At 36.6% G+C, this 11,375-nt stretch overlaps 1 pseudogene; it reads left to right on the top strand.

The window, feature by feature from the left end:
• Positions 1 to 11,375, top strand: part of LOC107716967 (gamma-aminobutyric acid receptor subunit gamma-3-like) — a 118,450-nt pseudogene that overhangs the window by 31,633 nt on the left and 75,442 nt on the right.

Raw genomic sequence — 11,375 nt, 5'->3', positions numbered from 1 at the left:
TTACGCTTAATTAATCGAAACTCTGTAAATTTGTGTGAAAAGGAATAAAAGGTTTCGGAGTTTTACTGCCTCTAGTGTTCATTTATTTTGGAAACTGCAGTGATATGTACTTATTGGTACGTATTTCACGTCTCGCTAAAAAGTGCCCCCAGGTACGTTTATGCCATGAGACCAGGTAGAATTTTTCAAGAATCTTCATGCAGCTATTTTCCATAAAACTGCATAAATAATGAGAGAATTTTCATTTTGGGGTGAACTTTTATTCCTTAAAGGCCCCCGATATACTCAAAACGAAGTTCCTTTTCGTTTTTCATTTAGGGGTAAAACGAAGTTCGAAATACGTGAGCAGCGGTATACTGTTAGCAAACATCCCGACGCTGCCCACTCTGATGAAAGCAACGTTTATATAAATATGTAAATATGTGCTGTGCGCTTGCCTCTCAGTAACAAAATAAACACAACAAAAATGGAGAAAACAGCAATAATTTTTTTAATAAAAATCTGATCATAGCAACATAGGTATGTTTGCACAAGCTCTGCAAATTAGCACTCCCATGATGTCACGTCACATGTATTTACATGGCACTTTATTCAATATATTGCTTAAAAGCAATCAGCAGTATTAACATGAAAAACAGTGTCATCAGCAGTATTAAACATGAAAAACAGTGTCAGTGTCTCATTTCATCAGAAGCACAACTTAATTTGCTACTATAAAGTGGCTCTCCACTGCGTTCATGATTTTACCCACAGACATCTCACCTCCAAGGACTCAACATACGAAATGAGCCCTGAGAATAGTTCCACATGAAAGAAGGCGGAGCCTCAGCACACACCTCCTATGACATAATCATCACGGACCAATGGTAGTACGAAGGTGTTTTGCAGCCGGAACACAAAATGAACTTCATTTTGGCTGGATTTTGTTTGAAATGACGTCACAGCAGTTTGTTCTTCGATTTTGCTTGAAGCATATCGGGGCCTTTAGTGTCTCCTTTTCTCTTTTTCTAAGTCACTCTCACTTTCTCTATTTCACTCACATTCAACAGTTATAGTTTAGTCCCATAGGTGACATATGGCTGTAGGTTTGAGTTGAAAGCAGGGCCACTAGCTATCCCTCTGAGATGTGAGTCCATTGCTTAAGCTTCATCTCCCCTGAGGCACAGAAAAGCTTCAGGGGAAAGACAGAGGAAGAAAAAAAGAGAGACAGAGAGAAAAAATGAAGACTTAAAATGAGACATAGGAAGCGGCAGAGGAGAAGAACATCTATGTTTTTTGCACAGTAGTTGGCACTTGATATAATAGTTCATCATAAAAATTCATTGCCTTTATCTACTGTAGTAATAAAAACATAAATAAAGCAGCAGCTTGTTCCATATTTATGTGCACTTCAATAGAAATCATATGTAAATGTGGACGATGGCGACAGATCACTTCAAATGGATGTTAAATTCCTCTGGAGCTCCATTCTGTCTTTGGTTCCCAATACATCAGATTCATCCTTGAAAATCAGTGTGTGTATTCACTCCCAATTATTACAGCCCAGGGCTCTGAGTGCAAGAGAGAATTGTTGTATAATGAGTAGCTGCCAAACAACCACCTGAAGAAACAGCAGCTATTGATCGATATGTCCCCTAACAGTGTGTTAAGGGCTGTTTTAAAGCCTTAAGGGAGATGTTTCTTACAATTCAGAGCAGACAATAATATTCAAGAGTGTTAAAAAGTTTCCAAGGTCTAAACATTAAGTTTAAGTTTGGAACATTGGCATTCTTTTTAGACTGGCATCTGAATGGAACAGAGGTCGTGACCTCCGGAACGAACCCAGTCATGCATATTCACATCATTTATTTGCATATTCAGCCTAAAGAGGTAACAAAAATGTTTCATTTCTCAGAGGAATTAGGCGTTCGCAATTGCATGAATGGAAGTCAATTAACATGAAATATATAACTTATTGTAATCTTCCTATCTTTTCATTTTGGTTTATTGTGTGGGCTTTATGAGTTGTCAGAATGCAAAGGGAGTGCGAAATACATTAAATATGCTTACATTAATCTATTATCTTGTGCTGTGTGACACTGTGTCTCTCCATCTCCCAATATCTCATTTATTGTCCATGACAATTTCATTTTCTTGTAATGCCACACATACAATAACATTGTCAGGCAGGTTATTTGCACATCTGTGATAGGACCAGCTCAGCCAACAAAGCAAATAGCATTTTTATTTTCTGCAACTGGCCTTTATACCATCCACCTTAGTAAATATAAACTATTTTACTCAACAAAAACATAAAAATTATAATATATTGTTAAAGTATATATTAAATCAGTATACATTGTTGCTTATTTGTCATATAATAGTTGTAGTGGAGATCTTAATGAGATCTGATAATGTTCAGGACTCAACAACTCCCTCCTCAAGGCATCCGTTCTCCCATCATGCTCCGATCCTGCTGTTTGTGCTTTCCTTTGTTTGGCCACTGCCGTATTACATAGTGTGGAAACTCTAGAAAATGAATAAACACCTACGCATAAGCCACAGCACTGATTCCAGTGGGAGGGTTTTTGGCTGTGGAATTGAATCACTAAATGCACTTCTAGTGCGTCATCGTGCTGCATGGGTTGCCTCTGACGTACAAGGACATAGTAACCATTGTAACCTTTCCACAGCGGCTTTTAGAATTTTGGGGGAAAATAATTATTATCTTTTAAGACAAAAATTTTTTGTCAGCCACATAAAAACAACCGATTAAAGACAGGAGCATCTGCCGACAGGCTGCATTGGAAGTTGCTCAAACAGTCGCAAGCAGTAAGGAAAAATCCTGGTAACACTTTACAATAAGGTTTCATTTGTTAACATTAGTTAACTACATTAGTTAACATCAACTAACCAGTTTTTAATACAGCATCTTAGTTGATGCTAATCTCAGCATTTACTCTTACACTTTTTTTAAGATCAAAAGTTGTATGTTAACATTAGTTAAAAGGGTCATGAACTGCCTTTGTTTGTTTTTTATTTTGTACTGTTCTCTGAGGTCCACTTATAATGTTATCAAGATTTTTTACATCAAAATACTAAGTAATAGGCTATTTTCTGTCCTGTTTTGGCCCCCCTCATCGGAACGCTCTGTTTGAATAGGCGTGGCGGATTGTAGACTCGGAAGTAAACGCCCATTACTATGATTAGCTAACATTTTTGCAGTTTTTCATATATGGACGTTGCTGCGATTTAGGTTAAAAATGCATAAATACTCAGAGTCTCAGACCATATCAAACGATCTGTAATAACAGACAAAGCAATAGTGACCACATAATAAATACAGTTACTCACACTTGTGTGGTGCAACATTACTATCAAATACATGGTAAAATGAAGTGAACAAAGGACCAAGTTCTTACTGACGTGGTCTGTGCTGTGCACTAAAATGAATATAAACATTCTGATTAACTAACATTAACGAAGGTAAATTAATGCTGCTAATAAAATATTTTTTCGTTGTTAGTTTATGATAGTTACTGCATTAACTAATATTAACAAATGTAAAGTGTTACCATAATCCTAATGAATGATGCCCACTTACCTGCCTTCCAGTAAATCATTTATGACTATTGGTTTAAGATTATGCCATCTAATAATCTATTCATGAGCGAGGCTGATTGATTTCTCCACTTTCAGATCATGATGTAGTTAAGTACCGGTATTATTAAATATAATTTAATTAATTATTATTTTTTAACCAATAATTATGTTAATAAATATATAAATGATTTTAGTTATTATTTAAATATTCATTAACATGTAAGTTTAATTTAGTTATCTATTAAACAAAGAGTATTACAGATACAAATTAAGATATATTATCTATGCTATTTGGTCCTTACTGAAATTTAGATTATGATGTAGCACACTCTTCAACTTGTAATAGATTTTGTGTACTCTGCTTTATTTATCCCTGTAATTATCTTTAATGGCATACACCATTTGTGTACTTTAATAAATGCAAAACCATTATCAGCTAACTACCAAACCAACTTGTAATGGGCAGGAAATACTGTGTGTAATTTACCTGCAATTAAATCAAGCCATTATTATTCAAGTTCACGCTGTGATGGTGGATTAGCAAAATAGAGCTTAATCATTATTATGCACAGGATGTTCCAAACCATTGTCAAACAGGGACAAACTCTCTTCCGTTATCCAAACCAACTTGTAATGGACAGGAAATACTGTGTGTAATTTACCTGCAATTAAATCAAGCCATTATTATTCAAGTTCACGCTGTGATGGTGGATTAGCAAAATAGAGCTTAATCATTATTATGCACAGGATGTTCCAAAACCATTGTCAAACAGGGACAAACTCTCTTCCGTTATCGCTTGTTTGTGGTGCCAGAATTCCTGCTGGGCTGCTCAATAATTATTGTGGCTAATACATTTAAGATGGCATTGATTGTCTTAAAAAAAGTATTTGTTTGTGTTTTGGTTATTCTGATTCTGATAAACTGACTAAACTTTACTACAGGTAAGCGAATGTATAGATTTCTGTGGAAAGAGCTTGCACAGGTACAGATCTGGTCCTCTCAAGGCTTCATTCACATTCCCCATACACCACCACTCCAGTAGCACAACATTTACACAATAAATTAACGGCCTAGGAGAAAATTGAGGATAGACTGGGTCAATTTCCCCCAACACAGCAGGTCGCTTTAGCTGCACCTAATTTTCCATGTGCCATTTAAAATCCTGTGGATTATAGGTAACAATTATATGAAAGAATGTGGGGATTAGTCAGCGCAGCAGATCATCGCCATCACAAAACACAGTTAATACCCTGCAGAGCAGGCAAAGGTCCTGTCTGTCTGTGATCGGATCCTTGTCCAGCTCACAACTCCCTACAGAAAAGGTGGAAAGGTCCCTCCGGCTTCACTCTTTTTCTGGCTGACTATGAGCCTGGCCACAACTGATTGCCCTCAGACCTTGGTTCTTTGAACTACGTATTGATCTCATCCTCAGTTTGCTTTTCCTTTCTGCTCACCTGTTACGGATTGCAATCATTTCCCGGGGAGAGACAATGGCTCATTGCAATTTTCATTTTTGGCAAATATGTTGATTTTGATTGATTATGATAGCCTTTGATGTTTATCTGCTAGATATCTAACTTTAGAGATGGTACAGGATCAATAAGCTGTGGTTCCTGTGAGCAGGATTGGCTCAGCACCAAACTGAATGGATGTATAGCTTTGCATATACTGGGAACATTTACTGGATCACTTTAAAGGGATACAGTGGGTATAGAAAATAATCACACCCTTTAAAATAATCACATTTTGTTGCTTTGCTGCCTGAAATATACAACCTGGGATAACGTTGTGGACAGGCACAATTCAGAAGATGGATACAAAAAAAAAAAAAATCAAAGACTTTAGAAGAATTTTAAGGGGGTGATTCTTTTCTATACCCACTGTAGTTCACCCCTAAATGAAAATGTGTATTTATTTACACAAGTTGTTCCAAACCTGTATGAATTTCTTTCCTCTGTTGAGCACAAAAGAAGATATTTTGAAATTGCTAGTAGCCATTGACTTCTATAGTTTGGTTACCAACATTCTTCAAAATATCTTCTTTTGGGATCAACAAAAGAAAGAAACTTATACAGGTTTTGGAACAACTTAAGTGAGTAAATGCTGACAGAATTTTCATTTTTGGGTGAACTATCCCTTTAAATCGAGCCGGGTCATAGAATGGTAATCAGCAAATGATCATATGCATGGAATAGATGTCAAAATAATGATTAAAAATAATTAAATTATTGTTTATATAAATAGGTAAGAGAGAAATACTTTGACAAACTCTCTATTCTCACTCCACAGATTTTCAGAAATGTAATTTATTTTCATTTTATTTATTTCAAAAAGGGACAGTGTACATTTATTCAGATAAATGTAAATGATGTTCCCAAGTTAGCCCAATGGCTAATTTGTATTGACAGTCCCTTTGCCTGATGTTATTAGGCAAAATGGGTATGTTATGGGTAAAAAAATCTATCAATAATAAAAAGGAGCAACAGTGTCGACACCGTTGATTTAGAAGATTATATATGAAAAATAATGCATTCAGGTTTAATTCTAAAAACAGGCTTTCATGTATTTTTACTTTTTTTTTTTTTTTACCGTGAAACCCTACCTGTGGGAGAGATATTGAAATCCCAGCAGTTCATCAGTGTACTGCCATTACAAATCTGGCATCAATTCTGTCTTCTGAATTCAAACTTATCAAGATCTGTTTCAGTCAGTGGTGTTTACAAACTGAGTCTATATTTTGATAACACATACACTGAGGTGCATATACATCTAAATCAAATTTTCACTTGGTTCTGTTGCACTGATAAGGCCGGGGAGAGCTTATTTCATGATGAAACCTGGCTGTCACTTGTCATTCACTCCTGGGCTCAGAATGAATGGCACATTTTGCCACTGCAGATCATGTGCTTGGTTTACTAATGCTTGGAGAAGAAAAATTGTATAGTTTAGTTTAAATGTGCTGCTACAGTTGCTCTGAGTATTTATCAACTCAATGTTTGTGCATCAATCTGAGACAATAAATAAATAAAACACACACACACACACACAAGTCTGGTGCACTATCCTTGTGGGGACTCCCCATAGGCGTAATGGTTTTTATACTGTACAAACTGTATTTTCTACCCCTCACAGGAAACTTTCTGCATTTTTACATTCTCAAAAAAACTCATTCTGTATGATTTATATGCTTTTGTACCCATGGGGACCTCAGTTTAGGTCCCCACGGTGACACAAGTCCCCATGAGTTGGTGTGTATTCAAGTTTAAGTCCCCACCAGTATCGAAAAACCTGTACACACACACACACACACACATATATATTCTATTTAATTTTTTGACGATCCCCCACATTTATATTTCATAATATTATAGTACACATACAGTACAATACATTATATTATGTTACACTACACTCAATATAATCTCTATCAAATTTAAGATTTGCATAAAATTGCATAAAATCCTACTCATTTGGATTTCACAGTGTTCATAATAACCTAAACAATAATATGTTTATGAGTTTAATAAGAAAAAATAGACAGTTGAAAGTGATGCATATTTGTCAGCCATACATAAATTAAATGGCTAAGAAACAGTCGAGATTAACTATTTACATATTTGATTTTATTTAAATAATCTTTTTTTTTCATTCAAATAGCTTAATAAGATGGTAAATATGTAAACCTTGTTATTGAGTATTTAAAATACAGTTAATAAATGTATGCTTATTTCCTTTCAGACATAAATCTGTTTACTATAAAAACAATTAGCTGTGGAACAAGTAATATTTAGTTAGTAATTAGTTGAAATATATGAGATTAAAACAATGATAAATTATATTTATTGAAAATAAATGTATGAACCTTGTCATTGTGTATTTAAAACACAGATCTTAAATTTAGGCCTAAATGTTTATTGAAGTGTAGACAAATTGCCAGTGGCCATTTTTTCTGCTGTATTTCACATAAAAGCCTCAGGATATTCACTAGTGAAGGACATGGGATGGTGCATGTCCTTGCGGTGCCAAAAGAAACAGATTTCAGATGGGAAAAGTTTCTCCCTGAGGCTGGAGTGGTGGATTTCTAAGGAGGTATTGAATAAGGAAAGCAGCCGTCAGCCAACATCTGCTTGTCAGTTTGAAGTCAGCGGTCACTCCATTCACTGAGCGATTCAAGCTTGGCCTTGGCCAATGGCTGCCTGAGGGTGTTCAGGCTTTTTGGAAGGGTAAGAAATGGCCAGTGTGAGATGATCAAATTATTCAGAGGGCTTCTGAGGGCTTCTGTTAAGAGGCAATGTGTGATGTGAATGGCAGGGTTGAACAGGAGGCTTAAATAGATTTGCAATGAAAATAACACTGTGGTTTGCTTATGGTGTGTAATATGATGCTGTAATGGGTGCTTTGGAAATATGAATACTCCTAATAACTGACCATGATTATCAAAGCCTCAATGAGTGCCGATTGATTTTTGTCCACGTGAGAAATCAGCTTTGCTCATCAATCTAATTGTGTAATACTTTATAGTATTCACTGCTGAAAAACGACAAATTACACTAACCATAGTTTAACCATGGTATTTGTGTGGTTACCTAAATGGTAAAAAAACAAAAAAACAATTGGTAATAGTAAATGCCAAAAGCATCATTACAACAGTCATGGCCAAAAGTTTTGGCAGTGACATAAATTTTGTGTTTTGCAAAGTTTGCTGCTTAAGCTGTTGTGGTGTTCATTCACATTGTTTCTAGATTATTGTGTAGAGTGATTTTGGATATTTGGCCAGGCAACTTCCCGGATCTCAATCCCATAGAGAACCTGTGGTCAGTCCTCAGAAGGCGAGTGGACAAGCAGAAGCCCACAAATTGTGATCAACTCCGAGAACTAACAAGGCAAGAATGGATCGCCATCAGTCAGGATTTGGCCCAGAAGCTAATATCCCGCATGCCAGAGCAAATTGCAGAGGTTATGAAGAACAAGGGTCAACACTGTAAATATTGACTCATTATATTTTTTTGCCAATAAAAGCCTTTAAAACTTTTGATATGCTTGTCATTGTTTTTCAGTATACCATAGAAACGTGTGGAAAAATTATCTACAAATACTGAAGCAGCAAACTTTGCAAAACACAAAATTTATGTCACTGCCAAAACTTTTGGCCATGACTGTACTCTTTTACTATAATCCGTTGTGGTCTGTGCTACTTGGAACGCGTTTCTGTATTTGGTTGTGTTGTGAGTATTTGCAGCGCGTTTCTGTATTTGGTTGTTTTGTGAGTTTTTGCAGCGCGTTTCTGTTTTTGCAGTGCGTTTCTGTATTTGGTTGTGTTGCGAGTTTTTGCAGTGCGTTTCTGTATTTGCAGTGCGTTTCTGTATTTGGTTGTGTTGCGAGTATTTGCAGCGCGTTTCTGTTTTTACAGCACGTTTCTGTATTTGGTTGTGTTGAGAGTATTTGCAGTGCATTTCTGTATTTGGTTGTGTTGTGAGTTTTTGCAGGGCGTTTCTGTTTTTACAGCACGTTTCTGTATTTGGTTGTGTTGAGAGTTTTTGCAGCACGTTTCTGTATTTGCAGTACGAGTAAATGATAATGCACGACACCTGCGCCACTCACCGGTCTCGAGTCCCACGGAGGAGCTCCGGAAGGATAAAAGGAGGAGTGACGACAGTGTTGGACGAGAGAGGACTGGTTGGACTCGTCCAACACTGTCGTCACTCCTCCTTTTATCCTTCCGGAGCTCCTCCGTGGGACTCGAGACCGGTGAGTGGCGCAGGTGTCGTGCATTAGCATTTACTCCACCGGCCTCGCTCCGTTCCCACGGCTCTCGGCCCCGCCCCTCTCGTCACAGATGTGTTTTCTTAAGTTGCAGTGCGTTGAGCTCTCTCTCGGCCACCGTACTCTTCTTTTCATCAAGGCTGCATTTATCTGATCAAAAATACAGAAAAAAAAATTATATTGTGAAATGTCATTACAGCTTAAAATAACGGTTTTCTATTTTAATATATATTTTAAAATTGAACTTATTCCTGTCATGCAATGCTGAATTTTCACCAGTCATTACTCCAGTCTAGTGTCATATGATCCTTCAGAAATAATTCTAATATGCTGATTTGATACTCAATTTTGAAAGCAGTTGTGCTGCTTAATAATTTATTTGGAACCTGTGATACTTTTTTTCAAGATTCTTTGATGAATAAAAAGTTAAAAAGAACAGCATTTATTCAAAATAGAAATCTTTCTAACAATATACTGTAAGTCTTTACTATCACTTAAAAAAAAAATCAGTTTAACACATCCTTGCTGAATAACAGTATTCATTTCTTTTTATTTATTTATTTATTTGAACACACTAGTGCTTTAACATTTTTGTCTTTGTGGTACTTTTCTTTTAATTATACAGATTTTTATCATTATTTAAATTTTTGGATAAACTATACCTTTAGTCCTTTAGTTGTTTTGGCATATATTTTATTACACTCCATAAATAGTCCTTTTCAATGGCCATCCAGCACCTTCAAAAGTTCCTCACTAGTCTTTAGCAGTGGAGTAGGATGGGACATTTTTTTAATGGGACAAACCCTTCGTATCTGCATATACATCTCCAGCTGTATGAGCTCAGCCACAAGCTTTCTCTTGACATTAGATAAAGGCTGAAATCTGTTTCTGGCACATCTGAAGAGAATTGCCAGTAATGCGTGCTAGGAAATCACAAGGGCCCTGCATATAACATTGTCTGGATTCTGAATTCTCTTGATCCTAGGTTCAGGCAAATAAAAATAGCTGTTCTCTCTCCTCGAAAATGCTTTTGATGTCACAAAATACGTCTCCTGTGAATGCCTTTATAACATGACACCTCAGTAGCAGAGAAAATGAAGATGCAGTGATATACTTTCTGCTGAAGCTTGTACCAAAAGGGGTAAAATTTACTTTGCATTGAATCGATTGTCCTCCTATGCATGTCTTTGTTATGGCCTTCCTTTGGTAACAAAGATTTAGTGATATGGCTAAGATACTTTGAGCCGAAAGTCATTTAAAGGGCAGCAAGTTTTGGAGCTTTGACAGCACGTTGCAGTCTCTTTTTCTCAGATAGACCACTTTGAATTGACTTTGTCTCTGGCATTTTTTCAGGTAAACAGTGTGAGCATAAGGTGTTATGACTGAGCAAATCACATAGACAATGAGTTTCACCTCATTAACAGGGAAAGGATTGAAAAGGCCCTCTTCAACGTGGCGGTACTGAAGGTGGCTATTTTTAAGTGTCTAGGTCAGTCTGTGTCCTAGGCAACCATGTGTAGCTAAGGAAATCCTTCACTGTGGTACCCATCGATAGTAACATGCTGGAAAGCCAGTCTCACCCACACAAACCCTCCAGTTCAGTTGATTCTCTTTAGTGTAGCCGCCTACTTACTTTCAGTGAGGTATTTAAAAGTAAGGAGGTGATAAGAACAATGTTTATGGATGTTTGCAGATATTACTGCAGGTTAGGTCTAGTTCCATGTGTCATTCCATGTGTGATCTGTAGGCCTGTCGCAATAATCAATATATCGACTTATCGCGCAATATATGTACATGACCTCAATAATTTTTGGTGACGCAATATATCGCAATATATATGTCACCGTGTTTTTTACATTCCACTTGCACCTGAGCCTTTTGCAGCTTCTCGAACAACGTGGTGTAGTCATGAGGCCCTAGTTCAAATTTTAAAAATGCTTCTACAAAAGTTTCATCTGCAGATATGGCCTTGTTTAGGGATCTGTGCCTTTGTGCATACGGACATCTGACTGCTAAGTAGTGATTGTGT

The sequence above is a fragment of the Sinocyclocheilus rhinocerous genome, unplaced genomic scaffold (assembly GCF_001515625.1).
Source record: "Sinocyclocheilus rhinocerous isolate Xijiao unplaced genomic scaffold, SAMN03320098_v1.1 scaffold3102, whole genome shotgun sequence".
Lineage (NCBI taxonomy): Eukaryota > Metazoa > Chordata > Actinopteri > Cypriniformes > Cyprinidae > Sinocyclocheilus > Sinocyclocheilus rhinocerous.
The sequence above is the reverse complement of the archived record's forward strand: the minus strand, read 5'-3'. Positions and strand labels throughout refer to the sequence as shown.